This window comes from Rhinolophus ferrumequinum, chromosome 19, assembly GCF_004115265.2.
Source record: "Rhinolophus ferrumequinum isolate MPI-CBG mRhiFer1 chromosome 19, mRhiFer1_v1.p, whole genome shotgun sequence".
In the NCBI taxonomy this organism is placed as follows: domain Eukaryota; kingdom Metazoa; phylum Chordata; class Mammalia; order Chiroptera; family Rhinolophidae; genus Rhinolophus; species Rhinolophus ferrumequinum.
This window is the reverse complement of record NC_046302.1, coordinates 4,573,617-4,599,858: the sequence shown is the minus strand read 5'-3', so window position 1 is coordinate 4,599,858 and position 26,242 is coordinate 4,573,617. Positions and strand designations below refer to the sequence as shown.

At 42.4% G+C, this 26,242-nt stretch overlaps 1 protein-coding gene across 6 annotated transcripts in view; it reads left to right on the top strand.

Annotated features, from left to right (window-relative positions):
• Nucleotides 1–26,242, top strand: part of LDLRAD4 (low density lipoprotein receptor class A domain containing 4) — a 572,354-nt gene that overhangs the window by 350,277 nt on the left and 195,835 nt on the right. The gene's annotated exons all lie outside the window — the stretch shown is intronic.

Sequence of the window (26,242 nt, the reverse complement as noted above, 5' to 3'; positions counted from 1 at the left end):
CCTGTCACTATGTATCTACTATATAGGGACAGGGCATGCTGTGAAGATGTGAAGTACTTAGCACATGACTCACTCACAGTAAGCATCACCATCACCAGCAGAAAGGAACAAAGCACTTTTTTTTCTTTTTTAACTGGGAGAAGGAGGGAAGAAAAGGCTCAGTTAGTTCTCCAATTTTTCGTGCATCAGATCATTCCATCCTCTGAGATTCAGAAGACTTGGGATGTTCTGAGACTATGTTTCTTACAAGTTTGCAGATAATGCTGATGCTTCTGCAACATCAAAGGGGCCACACTTTGAGAACCATTAGCCCAGAGCACTAGAGAGCATAATGGAGTGTGGACCTCAGAGGCAGCAAAATAAGGAGGTGCCAGGAGAAGAGGAGAATGCTCAAGATAGAATTACATACCTCACAGCTTTGTCTGGACATCCCCTGTATCCAGATAAACAGAGCATTTCCCATTTCACTGATAAGGATACATTTTTCTTGAAGAACAACAGTTATTTGTTTTGGGTTTTATTTGTTTTTTAAAAAGGCTTTTTTTTTGAGTCTTTGGTGCTATGAAGAAATTTACTAAATAACTAATTCCTTATTGTTCCAAGAGTAGACACGAATCTTATAAATGAAAGTCATAAGGAGAAGGAAACTCAGAGCACAAAAGTATTGATTTTGATTTTCTATTCAGAGAAACTGAATTCCTGGTTTTAGGCAGAAGTATGAGGTATGATCTGAATATACGGCGAATGCTGCTGCCGAATGCCATCCAATGGAAAAGTAGGAATCTTCAATACGGGAGGGGGCACATCGAACCTCAGTAACAGTGTGTGACAAGTTTCAACTTGTTCGGTGCAGTCGGGTGTGAGCTACGATTGAGAAAAGTTGTGTTTTAAAGTGTGCCCTAAATCATGGGTCATGCACAGTGCATTAACATCAAATGGGCAAACAGTTTCATCCTCTGTCGTGACAACGCTTCATGTCACACATGGCTTCTGGTGCGGCAATTTCTGTCAAATAAAAACATTATGGTATGTCCTCATCCACCTTATTCACTGGATCTGGCACTGTGCAACTTCTGGCTCTTTCTCAAAGTCAAAATGACCATGAAAGGTAAACGTTTTGAATCGATTCAGGACATCGAGGCAGCCACGACAGTGCAACTAAAGACACCTCCAAAAGAGGACTTCCAGAACTGCTTCAGAACGTGGCAAGAATGATGGGATAAGAGTGTTTGAAGCAAGGGGGAATATTTTGAGGGGAATTAATGGCAATATGTCTTTTACTCTAATACGTTTTTTAAATTTTAAACATTCATCATATTTTTTTATCACACCTTGTACTTAGTTTGGATGAATTTGTCTTAAACACAGAAAACTAAGTCGCCTACTTACCAGCAGCCTACGAGGAAGAGGGTGAAAAAGACATGACTGTTATATGAGGTCTCCCTCCATTCCATCCAGCCAACACCACCACCATAGCCAATCCACAGGTGGCGCTTTCTCCTGCACCCTGCCAGATTCTGAAGAACTGTCTTCCAAAGACTCAGTAATCAAAACGGTATCCCACACTCTGAGATGCTGTGGAGTTCATTGAAACCTAGAAATATGACAGCTCTGGCCTTCCTTGTTTTCATTCAGGAACTTGAAGGGGATGGCCAGCAAGCTGGGCAGATAAAAAAGTCATTTAGGCTTTGGTTTCAGGTAAACGACTTGAGGTTCATGAAATGATCTGGCATAACAGTGTAGCTTCTGCTCTGTGCAGTGAAACGCATTAGAATGTGAAAAAAGGAGCAGCACTGTGAAGTCTGCAGGATCCTGTCCCTGCCAAGGCTGTGAGCCAACTCTCAGAATTTGGGCATCCTTCGGGTTAATGAAAAAATCTACCCGACAGACTCCTTCATCCTCTTCATTCTCCTACGCCTATCCTCTCTGTCTTCTTACCTTACTTGCACGTGCCTGGCCTTAATGTTGGCAGGAAGGTTCTGGACAAATAGTTTAAGGTCAAGTGCATGAAATGATTTTATTCATGGATTACATGGGTCCCTGGCTAATGCACTACAAACTTTTATATTGTCTCATGACAATCTTGCTCCACAAATATATTACATCTTTGTTTTCAATGGATGAAGAGGGCAAGTTTCATAGTTCATGGTGGGCATTTATGAGCAAAATTCATCTCTTCCTTTGGTAATATGTAAAGAAGACTTTGTGGCCAGGTATGTGTCTGCCTGTCTTTTACAACCTTTCAAAGATAGTGTTAATTTTTAATTTACTCATAATCTCAGTATGTCATTATCATTCTCTGAAGAGCATTTGTTTGTAGAAATCAACATTAATTAAGCTTCTCAGCTGAAATGAAAATACTGCACAGCAATAGTGAATTCCTGCCACCCCCTTCCTCCCAGCACATCAGATGGTTTTAAATACTGAAGGGAGAATATAATTCATAGAAAAAAAAAGCAAACCTAATTACAGCCTAACGATGCCAGGTGAGTTGTCTTTGTTTCAAAACGAAGACATTAAAATCTGTCTTCAGCTTGCCCAGACTACAATCCTAGACAGGAAGGGAACAGCACACTGCCTAGATGCTTCTTGCCATCTCTAGCTTCTCTAGCTGTTGTAGTAGGCACTTGTCCATAGTTGAAGTATTTCTGAAGGAGTACAATATACTAGCCAGACAAATTCAAACATTTGGTGGGTGTTGGAGTCCTGAGGTCAGGCTGGACATGTCTGGCTAAAGGTGACAATTATAGAGGAATCAGGCTGATCTAGGAAAATGGATAACCCAAGGATGCCAGGCAGTGGGTTGGTTCAGGATTCCTCTTGAGTAAGGTCATTGGCAAGAGTATTGGTCCCATTTGGTTTGGGGTTAAAGTGGTTCATGGAACAGAGACCAATGCCATGGTTTCCTGGGACCTGACTTTGCCCTGGGTCTGGTATGTCTCCACCTGGTTTCTGGAAAGCCCCCAAGTAAGTTTTAGACCAATCAAGTATTGACTTGACTCCAGAAGGAAATAGAGCAGACTGATGAATTCAAGGATGTTGACACTGATTTGCTGTTTTCAGTTCTGTGCTTTGCACTGCTTCTTAACTAGACCTTTTTCATTTGGGCCAGGGAGTTCTTCTCCTTCCCACTGTAAGGAATCCTAAGTTAGCAGTGGCTGGTCTGTTTTATATTAATGTAGTGTGTTTTGTGGCTGATGTCCCAGATGTCTTTATATCTTATGGTGTATGTGTACTCCTATTACCTTGCTTAAAACACGCCAGAAGAAGACACCAAGACATTGCCCCTTCCCCCACAGACCTCACAGCCTCACCAGGAAATAATGAATACATATGAAACGATTAGCTCACAATAACAGCAGTGTATGACTACATGCTAAACTGTGGTACTGATAATAAATGATACATTCACCAGAGGAGTCAAAGAAAATGGTGTGGAGAGGTGGGATGTGATTGTACCTCATGAATGGAAGAGAGAGGAGAGGCATTATAGGGGAACAAAATAACTTGAGCAAAAGGACAGAGATGGAAATGAAAATGATATGTTCATGGGAATGCAGGAGATTGACTTCATTAGAATAGAGTGTTTTTTAGGGGAATATGCAACATAAATTGGATTAATCTGGGGGATCAGACAATGAAGGATCTCTAAACCTATAATAGCATTAACATTTGATACAAAGGCAAGTGAGAGCCTTGATTATAAACCCATGGACTTAGGGGTTTATAAGTTCCTGATGGATGGGGGCTTGCTTTGTACGTGAGAGGTTGCAAATTGGCAGTTATGGGCCACATCTGGTCCAGACATGTTTGGTTTGGCATATACACTGTGGTCTGTCAGTGTTTTAAAAATTATGAATAAACTGCCAACGTTAAAAAAATTAGGAAACTTCATGTTAATCCAAATGTCATGTTAAGTCAAATTTCTCCCTTGAAAACTGAGAAGTAGCAGTTGGGCCTGCATTGTTCGTGGTCCTTGATAGTCACTGAGTAGCACATGGTTTCCCATTGCCCTTACTGTCTCTTCCACACAGAGGCCACGAGTCTTGTGGATGTTGTGAGGATTGCCCCGTTGTTCTCTACCACCCAGCCTTTTTCACTCACTGATATCACCTATCTGACAGCTGGCAGTGAGTGCATCTGACTGTAGCTATGGTCCCCTGCAAATTTTTGCTTGGCCTAATGTTTTTAGACATTATTGATAACAATGGAGTGGTGTGGATATTATTTAAAATAGATTAGATTATGCCTTATGTCAGGAAAAAGTTCTCCACTAACTACTTATTGTCTTATCCCTTTTGATGTATCAAGAAATATTACTTTTGTGAAAAGTGAGAAGGTGGTCAAAATAAAATGTATAAGTCATGGGGTATAATGTACAGCCTAGTGACTATAGTTAATACTGTATTGCATATTTCAAAATTGCTGAGAGTAGCTCTTAAAGGATTTAATCACAAAAAACTTTGTAACTATGTGTGGTGATGGGTTTTCACTAGACTTATTATGTTGATCAGTTTGCATATAATCCCCACAATGGATTAGGCTTCTTAGGAGACTGAAATTATATTAATGAGTATTTTCATAATTTGGTGGAATTTTTCTGAGTAAAGAATAAAAGAAGAAACCTCAGGAGTAAGAAACCCTGATTGTGCCCTGATTTTCTCCAAGAGGGGAACTTCTTTTATGCTTCATTTTGCCTTCCAGCAAGATGTGTTACATTTCCTTTCCTCAGTCTGAGTGAAGTTGAGGCCCTGACCTTCTCAAGGAAGTGGTGTTTGTTGTTGCGACTCATGACCAGAAGAACAAGCTGAAAGAGAGGTTCACTGGGCTGAAAAATGCAAGCTTGTCTGAGAAATTAGCTGACTGTAACTCCTCCATTCCCATCCGTCAACCTTTATAACCAATGAAGGAAATTGAAACAACAACGCTTCTAGAAAAGAGCTCCCCAACTTTTTTCCTTTTGTGAACTACTTGTATTTCCCTTCAGTAGTTGCTGAAGGCTGAGAGTTGGGATAAAGCCTGACTCTGTGCATGAAGAGTAGCTGGAGTAGATCTTTGGTAACAAAAAGGAAGGCTTTAGAAGACTGGAGCTCAGGTTATAGGATTATGGAAAGAGGACTGTAGGCATTTTCTAGTTCAACTCCCTTGTTTCACAGCTGAGAAAAACTGTGGTCCAGAGAGCAAGATGATAACCTCAGGGGATTTCCAGGTAATTATGTCACAAAGCTCTTCTCCTGACCCCCAATTTACTGCTATATTTGATGAGCTAAGTGCACATTTAGGGAGGAGAAAGAAGGTGCCCAAGAGACACATGTGCGTACTGCAGTCAAGGAGATCCTCCAAATTGGTTTAGTGGAGGACCAGAGCTGCAGAACAAATCCAGCAGGCACATGGGGAAAAGTGGCAGTTTTCCCTTGGTCCCTGGCTCTGATGATCCAACTCAGTTCAACTAAGGGTGCCAAAGCCATTCTGTCTTCATTCATCTGTTCATATACCCTTTTGTTTCCCTCTCTCCCATCTCTGGACCTACTTCTGATAGGTAGGTCCAGGGGGAACAACAAGAGTGACAAGACAAATGTCTGCCTCTGGAACTTGTCCCCTATTCACTGGCTTTGCCCAAGCTTAGACCCTCATTTTCTTTCCCCAAGACTCTGGTGATTCAGTGTTGTCTGAGAACTCATAGCATTTGCAGCATCTGGGGCTTTGTTAGAAATCCAGAATCATGGATTCCACCCAGATCTACTAGATCACAGTTTACACCTTAGCACAATTACTAGGTGATGAGTATACACATCTAAATTGAGATATGTTGCCCTAGATTTACCCCCCTACCCCCGGCATCTGTTCTCCTTCAGTTTATTCTGAACATCAACCAGAGTTCTGGTATGAAACATAAATCCAGCTATGTCGGTTCCTTGCCTGAAATCCTTGCTTGGCTCTGCATTGCTTACCAAACACAAGACCTTTTGCAGTCTAGCCCCCATCTTGACTTCCCAGCAAACCTAGTCCCTTCTGTGACACCTCCTAAGTTCCTTGCATTGAACCTCACTTCTTGAGTGCACTTTTCCCTTCACCCACTGGCTCAATGTCCACACTCGCTTTCAGGCTTTGCTCAGATATCCTTCTGTAAAGCATCATGCTTTCTCCAGGCTCGCATGCCCAGCTCTCTGATGGTCTGTCTGATGCCTGCTGTACGTGCAGTCTTCAAGCCATGCTGTGATCCTAGCACAGTGCGAGGCCCAAGTAGGTTCTCTGTAAGTGTGTGCTGGATAAGTGAACAGTGGTGGAAAAGGCATCAGGAGGCCTCAGCCAACAGAAATATTATTTTGCAGGTTAACAGGCTGCTTTGATGGTGTGATGATAGTTATCATGTATTAAGTGGGACATTTAAAAAAGAGCCATGGCTGTGGTTCCTTTTTAGACCTGAAGTGGAACATTAGGTTTTCAGCAAGAAAAGCTTGGGAGTCACTGATGTTTTGTATCCCTTTGCCTGGGAAACTACGTGTGTCTTTAAAATGCTTCTGGAGAAGTATCTTCTACTACAACAATGTTTGGTGACGTGGGCCTGCATTTCATAAATACTAGTCTGAGTGGTCAACCAAGATAGGCAAAACCCCCTGTCTGCTAACATCTGGGGCCCACACCATCCCTGAGATTCTGGGAAGTTCTTTATAAATGTCTTCCTGTCTGCTGTGATCTAAACCTATTCCCTTTGATTTTGCCCTTTTAGAAATAGAAACTTGGACTCCCAAGCCTCAGGGGGAACGAAAATACCTTCTATTTCCTCCTCCCAAAGCTTTGAAGGCACTGGTTGAAATGTAGCCAGATGTGGTTGGCTGGGACTTGGGGTTAGGGGCAGAGGTAGGAAAGGAAGAGTGAAGGGCTCTGGGTGCACTCGGGGGCCTTAGTGGAGTATTTTTGGGTTGATATCAGATACCACAGTGTTTGAGGGAGCATAGAGGCAGGACATGGAAGGGATAGATACAAACAGAAGCATATGTTCTCACAGGAAATGTGAATAAACTTAATACGTGTTAAGTTGAACTACTTTCTTAAAGAGTAGAGTTCATCATAAAATAATTTTCAGGATTTAAAACACAAAAGCATTTCTTAAACAAAAAACTAAAGATTTGTTTTAATAAGCATAGTTAGGTCCTTGTTTGGCTTATTCATTTTAGGGAAAATAATCTCCCATGATGAGATTATATTGCCTTTAAAATAACTCATGGTAAAACATTAAGTTAAAACACACAAGCACTAACTTCACTATCATCACTGCAAGTTCTGGGCTCAGCTGACTGTGGCACAGGCACACAATGTCACGTCACACAGGGTGCTGCTCTCTGGCGAATGTCTGCACCTCGGGCCAGAATACCATGTTCAATGTTTTTGCTATGGTTACTGATTTCTATTTTAAATGAGTTTGACATATAACTGTGTGTTTGTAATTTGGAAAATCAAATTAGGCTTTCTTCTCATTAGGGAATTATTTGATTACTCTGGCAAAGGAGGGAATCATATAGCAACATAGCAAATTAGATAAAATTACTAAAAATATTTTAAATACACTATTGTGTAAAAGTTCACTATTTTCACATTTTTCTTTTTAATTAAAAACATCCTGAATAGAGCTTCATAGTGTAGAAGAATGCTTTTAAAGTTAGATTTGGACCACGAGAGGCGTGGCCAGAGGCAGCATCTAAGAAAGAACATACAGTGACCACCTAAGTCAAAATTTAGGATTCCGGCAAAGCATGGTAAGTCTTTCCAGGAGATCTGACCTGGAAGCTGTGAATGCATGTGTCTTAGGGCAGCAGACGCACATGCCTGTGTGGGCTAAAGAGTGGCTTCAGTACTGACTGACAGCACATATAGCTGTCTTCCTGTCACCTTCCACAGTTATCCTAGGATGGGTGGATTTTCTGCCTTTTTTGAGAGTGAACCTGCCTGCTGAGAAGAGGCATGACTGATGAAGTGTCGATGAGGAGATGTTTCCCTCTGCTGTGCCTTGGCTCTCTCTCACCTCGAAGCCCCTAACTCCATGACTCCCTTGATGTGACAAGGTTGAGCATGTGTCCCCCATCTCCTGGGAAGAGCACCTGCTATGGCTGCTATCCAAGGCTTAGCTCCTGTTGTCAACAGTGCCTGTCCCCGTTCCCTATTCCCAGTCCCACCACTCATACCTCTTTCAGGCACGACCTTGTTGTATTCCTGGACACCATCCTTCATTTATTAGTTCATTCAGCAGCTATTTATGAAGTGCCTGCCCTAAGTCAGGACGTGTGCGGGCCATAGGGATTCTGCAGGCCTCAGGATAGGCAAAGTCCCATCTGTCCCCCACAGCTTACAATCTGTTGGAAGAAGTGGGCAATTAGATAATTAATTATGGGAGGGTACTAAATAAGGGGCTTCGGCTTTAAAGGTCAGGAAAGGCCTTGCTGAGGAAATGACATTTAAATTAGGACTTGAAAGGTGAGTAGAGTTTGTCGTAAGAGTGGCAAGTGGAAGGCCTACAGGAGAGGAGGAGAGAGAGTGGGCAGAGCATAGCTGAGGGATAGGACGGGGTGGTGGCTGGAGGAGAGACAGAGGACAGAGGTGAGGGTGGGTGGGAGGGACTGCTGGGCAAAGGAAAGCCTGACTCTTAGGGGTCTAGGAAGGAGAGTGAGGGGTCTCTGAGGCTGCAGGCAGAGAAGTGGTTAGAGGTGAGCAAATTTGGAGCAGTGGATGCTGTGCTCCAGGAGAGACAGCAGGGAGCTGACTGTGATGAGGGCTGGGGGCCTGCAGAAGTGGGGCATTTCAGGGGGAGAACTAGTGCCTCTCACAACCCCCATGGTCGCCAGATCCTTTGGTTCCTACTTCACGTGTCATAGGCAAAGTGAGGCTCTGCAATGGATGAGTCGAGGCAGCTCTACTGTTTCACATTATTTTCTTTTATGAACATCATTCTTCCAACTTCCCCAAAATACAAATTCCTGTTAGCATTGTGATTATATAAGTAAGTTCTTTTGCTTGGCAAAAATCACCACTCTTATTTAGCAATTAGACAAGGGACCATTTATAAGTATTTATATATTGTAATACTTCCCACCTCCCTTCACAAACAAAACTGCAAATCAAGTGCCAAGTTGCGCAAAGAGAAAAGAGCACAGGGAGACTGAGGGTGGTACGAGGCCAGAGGTGACTGTGGTGTCTAGGGCCTATGGCGACTGCAAAGTGGTGCCACTCTGAGGCCAGTTGATTTGCATGGCGAGAAAAATTGTTCTGTGGTGAGTCAATGGCTCCTGAAGGTGATGGGCTGATGAGGTCACTACCAGGAGTTTCTCAGCATCTGCCAAGCTTGTTGGGCAGCTTGAAGTGATGAAGTGTTTGTAGGGGGCAGTGATAATTAGCTTGGGCCTGGCTGCTGGTATGGACCCTCAGCTCCAGTGGAAATGTCCATCTTCACCCAGTTCACGCAGGGGGATGAGTTGCAGCTCTCTGTGTCTCAGTGGGAGGGAGAGCTGAGCCTTGAGGCCTAGAGGAGTAAATACACAGCCTAATGAGATGGAAAACGGGGCTGTGGAAAGAAAGTAATGGGGAGGTAGCTGGAAGACACTGGAGCAGAAATGGAAGAAGTCTCTTGGTACTTAAAAGGATTTAAAAGTCTGAGGTAGTAAGCAGGGATTGAAGGTAAAAGGATGTCTTTCTGCTCTATGTTTCAGAAAACAAATAGAACAATGGGAAATCAAGGGCAGGAAGAATTGCTTTTTATTTTAGAGGTGCATGTTTCAGAATTATATTTCAGAAATTTGTCTGTTTGCAAAAGGCCAAATTACTCTCCCCAAATTCTGAAACCATTTAGAGCCCTTCAAAACAATTATGACTGTTATTTCTAATTTTAGGTAAACAAAAGAAACTGTCCCTCAAATAATGTGTTCTTCTCCCTTTGAAATCACTAAATGGAAATTCATTGCAAAGACTGCAGTCTTCTAGATACTTTCTAATGGTTCAGGTTTTAGTTTCTTTTCAAATCAGATAATCAGGACACTTGGTTTTGCTAATAAACAGTGAGTTTCGGAAGACCCTTAAATGGTTTTGCCCAGCTGGACCAAGCCCCGCCCGCCCCCCTTAATCCCCCCATATACATATATACATACCTGATGCATATCTTTTTTAAGACTCATAGTAAAGATTAATAGTTCTGAAGTATTATTCCAAAGTTCTTTATTTGTTTTTTGGAATAGTTGTAGGTCTGTCCATGTGTCACAGAAAACAGTGTTTGACGTGAAAGTGTTCACGTATTAAAGAGATGACTGGTGAAACAGATTGAGTGAGAAGTTATGGAATGGACAGGACCAGAGAGAGGGAAGAGAGGAAGCTTTTCCACAGAGTTATAAAGAAACTGGTGAAAAGAAAGCAGTTAAATATCAGTTTTGTGATGATGAGACATCTTGGACTCTAGATTTTGCCCTTAAGTTGAAAGGTCAGATTGGGGAGCTATCTGGAAGTTGACACTTAATATATAACATGTGAACCCTGTATGGAGACTTCAGGTGAAAATGTTATTCATTCATTCAACAAATATTGAGCATGTACTATATGCCAGGTACTGTGAACGAAATAGATAGTACCTGCTCTGTTGGAGCTTACATTTTGGTGCAGGGAAAGAGCCCATAAACTAAGTTGGTTAATTACATGCTATAGAAGGTGATGAGTGCTTTGGAGAAAAGGAAAGAATAGGGATCAGAAATGTCAGTGGGTTCCAATTTTTGAATAGGTGGTCAAGGAAGGACTCTGTGAGGATGTGACATTTGCATGATGACCCGAAGGAGTGAAGGCAGTAAGCGGTACAGACCTAGAGGGAAAGGATCATGTAGTGCAAAGGCCCTGGGGCAGGCCCTTCTTGATGAAGTTGAGGGATATCAAGGAAGCTGCTTCATGGGAGAATGAGGAGCCACATCATGTAGAGCTTCACAGACCACTGAAAGGAGGAATTTTACTCTGAAATGGGGAGGCACTAGGAGATTCTGAACAGAGATGCAATATGGTGTGACCTGTGTTTAGAAACATCCATCTGGCCGCTATAGTGAGAATAGACTATCTGAGGGGAAGAGTGGGAGCAGGGAGCCTGAAATAATACAAGCGAGAGATAATGATGGGGGTGTGGACTTACAGAGTAGTACCTATGAAGGAGATAAGAGGTAGTGGGTATATTTTGAATGCTGAGTCAACCAGATTTGCTGTGTGTGGATCAGATAGATCACATGTAGGATGTGAGAGCAATAAAAGAGACAAGAGGACTACAAGGCTATTGGCCTGAGCTCATGGAAGGTTACAGTTGTCATTGACCGAGACATGGGCACTATGGGGGTGAGTCGTTTTTATTTGGACATGGTAAGTGTGTGATACCTGACAGATACCAGGTAGTGGCTGCGATGAGTTACTGGATAGAGTGCCATGTGTGTCTCGCTTCCAGTGCCTAAAAGGTGAAGGAAAGTGAAGAAAGCTGATAGGGGCTGGGGGACAGCTGGTAAAACTTCTGTATAACTCTGGAGCTGTCAGTGATTTCTCTTGTAATAACATACAGAAATGGAACCCAGGCAACATACGGAATTGAAAACATAGAGTTTTAAAGTTGCTCACAGTTTTTATCCAGAATGTTCCAATTTTCTTTTGTAACCCCGCCCCCTTTGTCTTTGTTTCCAGTAATACCCTTGTGTAGCGCAGGCCAGATGGAAAAGCATTTTTCTGAGATCCCAACCCATCTTCATCATGGACTGTTTCTTACCCCTGCCTCCCCAGGTTGGAGCAGCACATAAGAAAGATCCTTCTCCAGAAGAGAAAGGATACCCTTTTACTTGCGAAACTACTTGGCAACTCTGCTAATAATTTAGCATATGATTTGCCTATCATGTGCCTTCAACGCTTGTCATATCCTAGAGATAAAATAAATCCAGAAAATTCCAGAGGTATGCTGTCTGGCTTACCTAAAGAGGAGATAGGCAGAAACTGCATGAGTTACCAAAAGTCAAAATTGTTCTGATTTTCTTAGAAATCCATGTTTAGTGGATTTCACACACGCATATCTCCTTTCTTCTTCTTCTCTCCTCCTCCCCTCCAGCTGCTCTGCTGTTGAAAATGATCAGGTTGATGAACGTAGGAAGGCTGTTGAGCCCAAGTGATGATCAAGTGGTTGATTAGGAAGAAATAGTAGGAAGAGAGATGAGGAGGAGTTCAAATCAGTCAACAAATCAGTCACCTCTCATGGACCAGTTCCTTTCTCTGTGATGTGATAATATAGGGAAGAAGGGATCTTGTAGTGATCCTGGCCGGAACTCTCAGTTTGAGTTTTAAGTGACTTGCCCAAGGCCACACAGCTTGTCAGGTGCCAGGCCTCGCTGAATCTCCTTCAGATGCTTCGCTGCATCTTTCCTCTGATACACTATGATGGTGAGTGAAAACAGAGGGAATGAGTTAGAAATGCTGGTTTATGGAGGAAAATAATTCTTTCCACAAAGATCTGAGAGCCTGGAGCAGAAATTTCACCCCTCAGACAGAAGAGCAAGTAGCATCCCCTCAGGGCCTGTCACCTGGGACCCTCACAGCTTGGAAATGCCCAAAGGTGCAGCCCCTCCTCCCCCTCACCGCCTTCTAACCAAGGGCCTTTGAACCCTTGTCTGGGTTCCATCTCTGGACTCAAACCTGGAGGGAATATGTTGAGCCCTGTCTCCTAGGCTCAGCATCTAACCACACCTGTCCTGACCCAGGGCTGCGGTTACTGAATGTGTCATGTGTTCTGAGGCTCTGAGCTTTGCCTGGTGTGCCAAGAACTGAGTTTTCTCTCCTTGAGGTTCCTTGTCCCCAAGTCCAGTCTTCCATGTTTGCTGCTGAAACTTTTGTAAAACACGTACCCTGCCCCTGCCCAGATAGACCCGTGGACCTGGGGAGCAGTTTAAGCTATCACTAAACCATGTGGCTGCATCCACTGAAGTGGAAAGGAACACTGGCACTGAGCGTACCTCCCAAAAGTGGGGGTGGAGGGCATGTGGCCTCTGTGCCTCTAGTCCACCTTCCTACCTTCCTGGCCCGGTTGTCGTGCATGTAGTTGAGACATGTTTGTTGAGCATTTGCTAAATACCAGGCATGGTGTATATTGTATCATTTAACTTTCCCAGTCTCTGTGAGGGTAGATGTTGTTATCTCCATTTTACCAATCAGAAAACGGGCTCAGAAAAATAGGACCATTTGCTCAAGCTACTGAGTCAGGAGGTTGTTGGGGACAGGTCCTCACCCAGGTCTCGCCCCAGCAGGGCTCATGCCCTGCCTATTCTGAGGCCCTTCCTTCAAGTACTGCAAGGTTCTCTGTGTTCTCACCTGTAGGCCTGCCCTCCAGTTATGGACCCAAGACTCAGCATGTTTGCTTTGTCTCCTGCTGCCCCATGTGTTCCTCCTTCACCCCTCTACCTGAATCTGATCGCACAGCCTCTGATCTGGCACGCTCACACCAAGCCTACAGAAGATTTGAATACCCTTTTGCTCCATTCAGGGAAGGAATTCTCAGTGAGAGTCCTGAACTGCAGGGTCAATGGAGTGACACAGGTCCTTGTTTTGATAGTCAACAGGTTATCTTGTTAAATTTTATAATTAGCTCCCTCCCCGCCTCACATGCAGGGAAAGGGATCAGCAGAGGTGTGCGTTCTGCCCCTGCCCTCTTCAGAGATGGCAGGACCCAAAGCATTCACACCTGGGCCCATCTTTCCTGCTCAGTTCAGCAGGCATTTTTTGAGTAGTCCTTCTGTGCCAGGACATCATTCAAGTGCTTTTCGCACTTGGCACTCATCATAATAACAGTGCTCAGGGCCCTTGGAGAAATAATGGTATGTATTTAGTAACTAGTTCCTCATTAGATGGTTTCTGAAGCCCCATGTGATTAGTGTTTGGAGAACAGATAATGGGGTTAGGTGAGGAGGGACCAGGTTCTGGCCAAATAGGAAAACATTCTTGTCTGGCAGCAATTAGGATGTGTGCAGAAACCCAACCTGGTAGTGGCTTTATCTTAACCTCTCGCCCGCTCTCCTAGTGGGTGTTGATGGGGCCTTTGCTGGGAGATGCTGGTTTCTGCTGGCATCTGAGAGCAACAGGAGATCCAATGGTTAGGAGAACAAAGCGTCAGAGATAGAAAAACACTTTCTATCTTACTGATAAACATTCTCAAGAATTTTTTCTCTCTTATCAGAATGAAAAAAGATGTACTCCCCTCCCCCCAGGAGGGACAGTCTCTAGCACACATACCCAAGACTTCTTTAATTTTTCAAATGAGTGTCAGCTAATCTGATATTGATTTGGATGTTTTGGTGGTGGATTTAAATATCCTTGGTAGTTATACAAAGTTGCTTAAGTTCAGCATTGGATACAGCAGTATTGTTAGACATATTTTAGCATATGATAGAGGATCTTTCTAAAAAATTAGAATATAATTTTACTTCTGCAGCTCTTCTGAGAATTTTGGAAAGGCACATTCCAAATAGAGTGATCTGCAGTGACGCCAGCAACATATTTGGAGAAATATTCTACAGCACATATTCAGCCAGTATTTACTGAACACCTATTATTTGCTAGGGCCTCCCTGGCACCCATGGGATACTTGCACTGTGTATTGAGAGCAAACCCCCTGGGGAAGGACTCGCTTTTCTAATCTCCACTTTTGTTTTCTGGCATCTTGCCTTGTTGTAAGGCAGTGTAGCTGGCAGTAAATACACGGATTTGGGAGTCAGGAAGGCCTAAGTTCAAATGTTGGCCCAGCTGTCCTGGCCAGGCGAGCGTGGCCACATGGCTGACCTAGCTGCTCCCTGGTCTCAGTGACTCCCTATGGGGGAGTGCAGACAGGCATGTGTGTTACGCATCAGTTCAGTGAATACAGGCATGATAATGGCAGCTGCTCTTTTTTGGGTGGCTCCAGGATCCCCTACCCACTCCTTGGTTTCTCACTGCTCAGGTGCTTAGTTGCTTCAATTTTAGTAACTTAATAATTTTCCCTACATGTCACATAGTACCACGTCCTACGTTATGTAATTTTTATATTAAAGCACCAGGATAAATAAATAATATCACCTCAAAAAATAAGGACAGAAATTATCAGCTGTGGTTGAAAATACAAAAGATAAAGCCTTATTAATTGCTTGAAAAGGGGCCTTTTCCCTTCTTTTTTCTTGATTTAGTTTTATAATAATGCAGAAGCTGCCTCTGCTGAAGTAGCTATCGATCATTGATAATTACCCATGGTTCTGGGATGTATCAGCCACTTGGAAATATCAAGAACTAAGAAGCAATCCTAGAAACTGAATTTTAACCTTGTTATCTGCTCTCCAAACAATAATCACGTGGTGCTTCAGAAACCATCTAATGAGGAACTAGTTACTAAATACATACCATTATTTCTCCAAGGGCCCTGAGCACTGTTAGCATAGTGAGTGCCAAGTGTGAAAAGCACTAGCACATTGCAGACATAGTTCCCTGGGCTATGTGACATTGTAGGCGATTTTCACATGTAAAATAATTTTGCTACTGTGGGGACAGAGCCAGGAGTGCAGTTTCCAGGCTTCGGCCTCACATGGAAAGGTGCTGGCTCAGGTAGTAAATCAACTATGATTGGATGGCCATCAGCTCTGGCTAGTTGGCCTTCAGTTGTAACAAGTGAGCCATTGGCCACTAATATAACTGCCGTGGCTACACCAGCAGAAAAATAGGGGCTTGCAAGAAGATGGTGGCTGAGCGAGCAAGAGCGGATTGCAGTTAGCACGACAGATTGCAGCTAGCAGGTGAGGTTGGTTGGCAGAGAGAAGTGGACGGCAGGTTGTGGATAGTGTGGTTCCTGCTTCCTGTGTCTCCAACCCAGCCGCCAGTGAGACTATAGTGGTATGACTCTCCTACCTATGGCTCCGTGTGTGTTCCTTTTTGGTCTCACCATATCCTGCATTCTTATGTGGGGAGTGGGACCAGAGACCCCGCATGACACCCTGCATGACAACTACATATTTATTTTTACTTATTGTTACTTCGTTATGACTTTTTCCCTTACTGAATTAAAACAATTTCCCATCTCCACAGAATTGGAGATGTAGTAGCTTGGCTAATTGTGAACACAAATAGCAAGGTATAATTTAAAGTCATCTGAAAATGTTACTGATGGGTTTTGTCACATGCATAGAAAACCCCTAAGTAATCCTGGAGAAGGGATGATGATATACAGTAGTCTCTCCTTATTCGTGGTTTCGCTTTCTGTGTTTTCAGTTATCTGCAATCAACCATGGTCCAAACATATTACGTGGGAAATTCCAGAAATAATTTTAAATTGTGCACTGTTCTGCGTAGCATAATGAAATCTCGAGCCATCCTGCTCCATTCCATCTGGTATGTGACTTATCCCTTTGTCCAGTGTATCCACACTGTAGACACTCTCTGCCTGTTAAGTCACTTAGTGGCCGTCTGGATGATCAGCTTCATTGTCTCCTTATCACACTGTTTGTGTTCAAGTAAGTCTTGTTTAATAACGGTCCCAAAATACAAAAATAATGCTGGCAATTCGGCTATGCCAAAAAAAAAAGCCGTAAAGTGCTTTCTTTAAATGAAAAATGTGGAAGTTTTCAATAATGAAAGAAAAAAAGAATCTATCCTGAGGTTGCTAAGATCTATGGTAAGAAGCAATCTTCTATCCATGAAATTGTGAAGAAGAAAAAAGAGATTAGTGCTAGTTTTGCTGTTGCACGTCAAACAGCAAAAGTTACGGCCACAGTGCATGATAAATGCTTAGTTAAGGTGAAAAAAAGCATTAAATTTGTGAGTCGAAGACATGAACAGAAAACGTGTTTCAATTTATGGCAAAGTGTTACATCAGAAAGCAAGGAATCCTCTGAAATGAGTGTCACCAAGCTATTTACTGTATGTAAGGGATGGTTACACAGATTCAGTGGGTTTGGGCTGAAAAATATAAAAATTACTGGAGAGGCTGCATCTGCTGGTGAAAACACTGCTGCCACATTTCTGGCCGAGTTAAAGAAGTTGATTAGCGTTCAGTACTATCCTCAGTTTCAGGTATCCACTAGGGCCCTTGGAATATATCCCTGGTAGACAAGGGGGGACTATATAACCCAAAGCGATAAAAGCTCATTCTACCAGGGAGAAAGAAGAAACGACACAGCGATAGCTAAAGAGAAAATGCTGCCCACTCCTTCTCTCTGTTTACAAAACAGATATTCTTTAAAGGAGTGAAAGCAAGGAAAAAGCTCATTTTTATGTTGTCATTCCATTTTTAAAATTTCTATTGCATTAGTATATACGTTAGAAAAGTACATCTATCTAAAACCCACTGTATTATTTACACTTTGAACATACCTGTGCTAAATGCCACTAAATGGTTCACTTTAAAATGGTTACTTTTATATCAATATGAATGTCACATACACACACGCGCGCGCGCACACACACACACACACACACACACACACACAAAGCAGCAGAACTCGACAAGCCTCCCACAGAGCTCCCTTGGGCTGCAGTTTTGTTAGAAATATACAAGTGAAATTTCTGGGGGGGGCGAATGGTTTTCCCATTTTCACTCTGACCAGCAGAGTTATGAGAGCTCTACTTGTTCCACGTACTCCATAGCACTTGGTATTGTCCGGCTTTTTAATTTAGCCATTTCTGGTGGGTGGGTAATACATATTATATTGAAGCTTTAATTTGAATTCCCTACATGACTAAGTGACTTTTTCATGTGTATCAGTCATTTGAATTTTTGTAATTCTGTTTTAAATAGAAGTTTGTTTTTTTTCCTTATTAAAATTTCTATGAGGGCGATCATTTCTCTTCCATCCCCCAACCATAATACAGTTTAGGAAACTTAAAAAATTTGCCTCCCATTTCCAGGAAGCATAGCAAAAGGCACACTGCCCTCAGTGGTGGCCGAGAGCCACAGCTGGCTAGGTCTTTCACCTTTTGCTCCTCTTGTGGAAGTCCTGCAGGTGTGCATTTGAACTAACGGATTTCTCAGGCCCTTGCTGTTTGAGTGGAGATGTGATCAGAAAAGTACAAAGGCATGTTGGTTCAGGGAGCCTTCATGACCTCTTGGCCATGTCACATGGCAAAAACAGGGAGACATGTCAGAGGAAGAGAGCCGGCTCCCCTGACCTGGTGAGGTGCAGTCCTGCTCAACTAGGGAGAAGTGCCAAAGCCTTGGCGAAGAGGTACCGATCACAGCATCAACTTCATATCTTGCTGCTGCAGCCATTGCTTTATTTCATTGTCAAGGTTTTTAACATCCATAGGCTACCTGCATGCATTAATTAATTAATTTGTTAATTTCTTCTTTAGTTCATCCAATAAGTATCATGAGCTCTTGCTATATCTTCAACATTGAAGATAAAACACCAAATAAACATAGCCCCTGCCTTCACGGAGACCAAAAATAAACAGTACAAATATAATGTAATGCCAAGTGATTACAGGTGCCCTAGAGAAGAATGAAACGGGGAAGGGCTAGAGAGTGGTGGCAGCAGATGGTGGAGAAAGTCTTCGAGGACGCAAGATTTGAGCAGAGAGCTGAATCAAGTGAGGGAGTACCCACATGCCCATTTCATGGAAGAGCATCCAGGCACAAGGAACAGCAAGGCAAGAGGATGCTTGTGTTGGAGGGACAGCCAGGAGGGCAGAGTGGCTGGAGCTCAGAAGGGCTCAGAGGTCAGAGGCCTGCTTAGGGTCTTATGGTCCTTGGTGAGGAATTTGAATTTTACTCCAAGTGAAATGGGAAGGTAGTATAGGGATTTGGGCCAGGAAAACCATGAGCTGACTGGGGTTTTTAAAGGGTAACCCTGGCTATCTCATGGAAAAGAAACCATCCAGCATACCTGCCTCACTCCAAGCTTACCCTTTTCCCAGACCGTCAGGGACTTCCAAAGATGCCTTTGCCCCATTTCCTCCACTTGCCTCCCCATCTGCCTTGTGTATCATTGTTCTTGCTTCAACTTTCTTCTCTTGAGTCCTAATCCCTACATTTATGCCCAGGCAGTGAGAGTATCCAAGGGCAATGCAGGGGCAGGACCCACTAAAGAAAAGCTGACACCCCCTTTAGTGCCCCTCTGTGCCCTCCATACCTTGCTGTCTTGGAGAGAAGAGGATCAAGATTGAAATATGCTGTGAATATTGTGAGGGCTCAAAATCTCTGTAGTCTTTCTTCCCGCCACCCTTCCATGTGCATTTCTGAAGTACATAGATCACATGAGAACTGCACTGGCAGCGATTTCTGTTAACCGGCCTAAAACATTGATTGTCCAGCACCTCCTATGGACTTGTGAGGGGTGTGAGGCCTCTGCAGACATTTGACTGGTGTTTGCCTTAGGTATTTTTACTTTGTAATAGAATCATTGTTATGTTTCATCACTTAGGAACTCGTTGGTATGCTCTTCCTCTGATGTCCTATGTCTCCTGCTCTACAGATGCACACAGCACACTCATGCAAACACTCACATGTGAGCACTGATGTCCTGTTACATCCATAGCAGATACGTAGGTTGAAAATACTTGTCAGGACTCATAAGTCAACGTACTGAAGTTCCCAGAACAACAGGGCATGGATGGAGCCTTCCTTGGAGAGGCTTCCTAACACAAACAGGCATGTAATTGTGCCATAGCAACAGCCCTTTTCCAGTGTGTGGGTCGGAGTCATCTCTGTTGTCAAAGAGATGCTGCATTAAAATACCCGTAGAATCTGTTTGCTACTTTAATTTGAGTGACTTATAGGAACCTGCAACAGAAGAGGAAGAGAGGGGATTATATGCCAGACATGAAGAAAAATGGCTAAAAGATGAATAAACGTTACATATATCTTTTTATTCTGTTAAGTAACTCATGATAAAAGTAAATAAAACCCAGATCTTCTCCACTTAGAAGATATGTGGCCAAGTGAAGTGGAATGCTCATCCTAAATCTCCGTAATGATTAGAAAACTGCCATTAGTTCTTCAGAGACCAGGAGACTTGTGTCTGGGATCCACCATCTACCTGAAGTGCTGACTGCCAGTAATTCATCATTATGGGGTATAAAGCTAATGTACCCAGAATGACTTACTGTGACCTAATGTGGCCTAGGGATTATATTCCCTTAAGCTTTGTTTATAACTTTGTTACCAACTATTATGAAATGATAAGTGAACTACATTAAAATTGAGCATTTTTTCACTTTATCCTTTTGTGAGATTTATATTTCAAAATATTATAGTCAGAGTTAAAAAAATTTACATGGGTATGTTCAGTTTCTGAAAACTGTAACTTGTGATATGTGTGCTTTTCTATAGGTATATTATACCTTAATAAAAAATTTAGAAATTACAGCCTAAAACACTCTTAAGCCTACCTTACTTATGATTTATAGGTATTTCCAGGAATGGTTTCTGTAAGGAAAAAAAGGAATATTAAAATCAAAAAGTGAACTTTCTGCTGTCTCCCTGACAAGTATGGCCTTGGTCACTGGATAATGGTTTGCCATGTGGGCCGACCAGAGCGGTTGGTCCGATGAGGGTCTGCTCACCATGAGGACCGTTGGGCCACGTGAAAAGAGAGAGCCAAGACATGAGGCAGGACTGAGGCAGCCTTTTAAGAATCTGTTCTGTCATGTAGTGAATAAGAAGAGCTTTCCCTCGTCTGGCAGTACTTTTCTCCTCAGAGGATGTGAAATAGTGGGTTTTGGTTTTCTTTACAACCAAGAGTTTACCAGATCTTGGCTGTGCCAGAAACTGCAGTCCTTGGCACAGGACAGGGAGAGGCAGAATGAAGCCTCCTGTACTGCCCCTCCCTTTAGATATTCTGCCTCGTCTCTCTAATGACAATTTTCTGTGACTCTATCCTGAATTTCTCAGAGGTCAAAAATTGGCAACAGAGCAAATCCCTGAGCTCTAGGAGGGATTCAGTTGGGAGAGGGGGGTCACTCTGCTGCCATCTAGACCCACCCTTATGGAAAAGGCAACAGACTCTATTCAACCTGCTACATACCATTGAGAGGGTCCTGTGTGGTTAATGATGAGGCGTTGAGTAAATAATTTATTATAAATGTTTACCTGTAAGGCAACTGGGATAATTAAACATTCCAAGAATTATTTTTCTGTCTGTAGCTGATGACCTCTGGAACCGAAGACTAACGGCCGACCGTCGCTGGTTCTGTCACTGAGTGCATCCATTACCATCAGTCTGTAGATTTTTGTGTGCATGCAACTTAAAGACAGAGACTTTTGGAGAGATGCTCTAAGACAGACACATTTAAAATTGAATGGCAATAAGTTTGACTTGCTGCTTTTTAAGATACTTTATATGTTTGAAATAATTAATAGCTGGTACCATTGAATCTAATTTTTGTCTGTTTCCTTTAAAGATATATGGTGTTGGTAAGTGTAATTTATTAACCCATAGTTAAGATGCCAACATTTGATTTCATAACAAAACAAACACTTGAGTGTAGCAAGGATGTAATAAAGCAGTAATAAGGTTAATGTCAAATGGCCCAAAGATGAGTTTTATACCCATTTTACAGGCAAAGAATAAGATATAGAACTAGAGGCCAAGATCTCTTTCTCAACATAGTACTTTTCCCATTAGGTGACAGTGTGAAGGTCTATGTCTTGTCATTCCAGAGCTTTGCATGTTGGTACTATTAGATCACTGAATTTGCAGTGCTCCACAAAGAGGCTTTCATTAAGCACTGAGGGAGAAGCAGACTTGTTTCCATCAATTTATGGATGGCTATTAAGCTTGCTTCATTGTATCTAGCACTGTAATACTATGTTTTATGTATGTAATTAATTCCATATAGATAATTTATGTTACTTTCATGTAGTTTTTGCCTCCCATTCACTGGTTCACAACAGAGCTAATAAAGGTAGACAAGCATTTAAGGAGGAGTTGAAAATGCAGCTTGCCTTTCTCTAAGACCTATGCTACCACATGCCAAGTCTGGGCAGAAACAGGTCATGTTTATGTTCCTTGAATGGTCAGGAAGGGCTTGAGACTATAAGGAGACACCGTGAAGACTCAGAAATACAGAGGTGTATATGTGAATGTCCTGCTCTGAGGCATTCAGGAAGGTGAATCTCAGTATTTTGCTCCCATGTTTCTGGGCTTTGACAGAATCCCCAGAGAAGCTTTCCTCTAATTACAAGTTGCCTCTGTATGAAGTGACACCCCTTTCACTGCCCAGGATTTTGCTTGTTCCCTTTGCCTTGCTGTAAAGGTAAAAATTATGTGGAACATCTATTTTATTTACTATAACAAAAGGGATTGTCCCTTCCTCCGTGTCCTAATTCCAGCTTGCTTCTGTTCATTCACTCTTCTTATAATCTGTCAGGAAGCAACGTCTCCTTAGTGAATACCTCTCCCCTGACCCAGAAGGACAGTTGAATTCCCTGAAGAAGACACAGTATGGCTGACCTTACCCAGAGGTGGGGCTCCCACAGACTGGAGCAGCCTCGAGGAAGGTGTCCCAGGCTTTTAGATCTTTTCCAGGAAGATGTTGGGTGTGGTAAATTTGACCCTCCTGTGAATCTCTCTGCATGGAGACCACCGAATTCGCACCCGAACTGGGGACATGCCCAGAATCCTGAAACTCAAGATTCCCTTCAGGGGTCTTGCTGCTGTCCAGAAGACCGAGCTCTCTGGCCAATGCCTAAATACCTAGGTCATCTTGGCACCCTGTGGGAGCACCAGGTCAGGCAACAGCCCCACCTTCCCCATTTCTTCCATCCTCGCTGCTCACCTACTCCTGTCTCAGAGTAGGGGATGTCTCTGCCATAGCAAATGTCTCTACCCTAGTAAAAGGGTATGGTAAATAAAGGGGAATCCTCAAACATAACCCCTATCTTCTAAATACCTTGACATGTTGCCCACAACCAACCAATTTCATTGTTTTCAAGCAATTTTAAAACCATTTTCCATACGCCTACCAGTACTGGGGATGTGCATGCCCTTCCTCTGAAGGCCAGTCCTGACACTCTGGTCTTCCTTTTCAATTGTTTAAATCTTTATTTGTGTGTTTTGCACAACAGTGTAGTTCTGTGTAAAATGTCATAAAGTTTCTTTTTGCATTTTTGTTAGACCATGGAGTCAGCTTTTCAGATTAGAAAAATTAAGAGAGTAATTTAGATCTTAGAAATATTAATCACTAAAAATAATTTATGTAAAAGCAAATAAATCTTTTTTCCCTTTTTTTGCACTGTGTGCCTCTTGCTGCTCCTGGCTTTGGTGTCCCTAATGTTCTGCAAAGAAAGGTATTCTTAGTTGGGAATTGCTTTGAATGCTTTTGAAGTATTTTCCAATATTTGAGTAGTATCCTTTCATTAAATCATAGAACACTCTTAGGCTCCTAACATAAGATTTTTTCTTCTTTAAGAAGAAACTTAGGAAGGCCAAGATTCAATGGTTTTTTGTGTGCTGCACCAGGAGATCCCGATGCAGGGCTGAGAGCAGAACAGAGTTTCTTGACTTTGTCCACCACTGGCCCTTGCTATTTTAGAGAAAAAGAGTACATGGAATAGGCAAAGGGAGGCAGAGGTTAAAGCCACAACCCGCCATGGTCCTTACGAAGAAGAATGTTGTTAGATTGGGCCTCCCGCATCCCCTGTTGGGCCCCTGCTTCTTCCCATCTGTGTGCAGGATGACTTAAAAGGTCCCCACTTCCTAAGAAGGCTCTGGCCGTACCCCACAGTTTGGAAGCAGGTGTGTTGGCCCCAGACATAATAATTGCCATGCTGCTATCTTTGAAGGTGGCGTGGAGGCCCATCTGCAGTGGTTACCAGGAGGCCATCGTCCCTGTGTTTGGAGGAGAGTCGACTGAAAACATTACCTAGCAAAAAAAGAGCTGGAGTCAATTGGGGAGAAGAAGTGGGGTGGTTGTTATTAATCATGCTGAGATGGTGCATTGTGGTTTAAAATGGAAAAGGAAAGGACAGATTAAATATTGACATTCACTGAATTCCAACTGTGGTAGCTTTTGGCTTGTCTGACACAAAAGCATATATTTACTAGAAGGGGAAATAAAATCATCTAACTTCTGCTTCAAGGGGCTTCAGTTGAGAGAGAGAGAGAGGATTCATTTTCAGCCTGGCCTCCGCTGAAGAGCTTAGTTACTGACGTCTGTAAAAGCTTTTTCTGAATGAGTTCACAATGCAGTATGCCCACCGAAACATATTCTGTCTTAAGGACTTCTTTCAAGTCTATGTCTGAGTTTTTTAAAACAAGTGAAATATCTTTTCTTATAACACATATTGATAGTATGCCAATACTATAGAAAATATGCATTAAATAAATGACATTTAATAGTGGGAACTTGCAGAAAATATGTAGCCTGTAAGAAGTTCGGGCGCCCCCCCCCACTGCCTCCCAGGACATAGGCTTATCAATGAATTATTAAATGATTATTAGAGAAGTCTAGTAAAATGATAATTTGTAATTTGATGATTTCTCTCTGTACATGTCTTTCAAGACCACTATTTTCTGGTTGTTACAATAGTGAGAGTGAACCTAATGGGCTAATACTCAGTTTAAGATACAACTCAACCGTTTTTAACTCAGCCCTAATGCCCCCGGCCTCCTGGCACGGTGGTTACAATGACTTTCAAGGTCTTATTTGGCATCGAGGAGAGATTTCCAAGTTCACCAAGTTTTCACAGAGAGTAAATCATTTTTTGAGAAAATGACATCTTAATTTAAATGTATGGGACTATTCAGAAGGGCTTATATATGTGGTAGGATTCTGAAGAAAGACTATTAAAATTCCAATCTACATTCATAAATGCAGAGTTTCATCATAGAAGTGAAATCAGAAATCATTTGGTCTAAATGGCCTCATTTTGTAAGTTGGGGAACAGTTTGAATTCCGGTGTCAGAAAGGTGAATGTAGATGGGGAAGGGAGATCAGGAAGTGAGAAAAGAATTGAACACAAATCTCTTTTGTTCTTTAGTTGATAAATCTCAGAGCTTAAAATATTACTGACAAATGAAATTGTAAATGTATCTCATCTGTTTCTCTAAGCCTGCCTTCCGTCAACCAATGTTTTCTATTCATCAGCCTAAGAAACAGCTTTGGTGCTGTCACATGCAGTGAGTCTATTTATTTATCTTTTAGAGGAAATACAAGGGTATATTTTTTCTCCTTTCCTGAAGTATGAGACAGTGTTCTTGAAAGGGGGTTGTTACTAACAATGTGGCTTCGTAAAAAGGCATACATCAAGGATTCTTAAATCTTCCCTTAGCTGTTTCCTCAGAATTGGGTCAATAATCTTTGGAGTAGCTAAGATGGGTCAGGTATAGGTTAATAAAATTCCAAATTTTAGAACAAGAAAGGTCATTGGGTCCAGCCCCCTTTCTTTAGGCAATAAACTTATTTATTTTGTACTGAGATGACAACTGAAACTCAAAGGGATTATATGCCCCACCTTGATCACATAGAAAAATCGTAAGCATTTCTATTTTACAAAATTAAGCAAACTCAAAGATCTCCATTCATCTTCTAACTCAGTTAGATTGCCTTTACCTTCAACTGCCGGCCTCTTTATGGAATTTTTCCTCATTAATTTTTCTTTCCCTTTAAGATCCCTCTTTTAATTCTATTACAAACCCCAGGCTCTCTTGGCTCTCCTACCACCCCTTCTTGGCCTGGAGGAGATGGGCTTTGTCTGGAGGAACAGGAAGAGTTACTATGCGGAGGGCAGGCACCAGCTGTTCTGCATCAGTACCAATGAGAACACAGGAGGAAATTAGCACCAGCGGCAGCTTTGAAGATTTACGTTAAGCATAAGGAAATGAATCCTGAGTCATGAAGACCATCAGGAACTCAAGTAGACTATTAAGGAAGATTGTGGAATCTGGTCCTCTAGAAAAGCAGAAAACACACCTTAAAAATACGGCAGCTTCACTACCTAGAATGATTTTCATGGGGTCTTGCTTGTAGTCAGGGGATAAACCAGATGACACCCCATCTTCCCTCTTGATTCTGGTAAAAGATTTTCAGGGGATGATGTTTCCGCAGTCAGTAGCACAGTCTAATGCTTAACATGTCTTTTGTTGAAAATATTAATTCCATTTTTTCATCTGACCTAAATCTTTCCTGCGTAAGTTAAACCTTGTTCCCAGTGGAGGTGAAGAGCAGAAGAGATCAGAATTCAGCCTTTAAAGTATCCAGTTAAATTTAGAGTATTTCGCGTTAGGGGGACTCAAGAATTGGCACT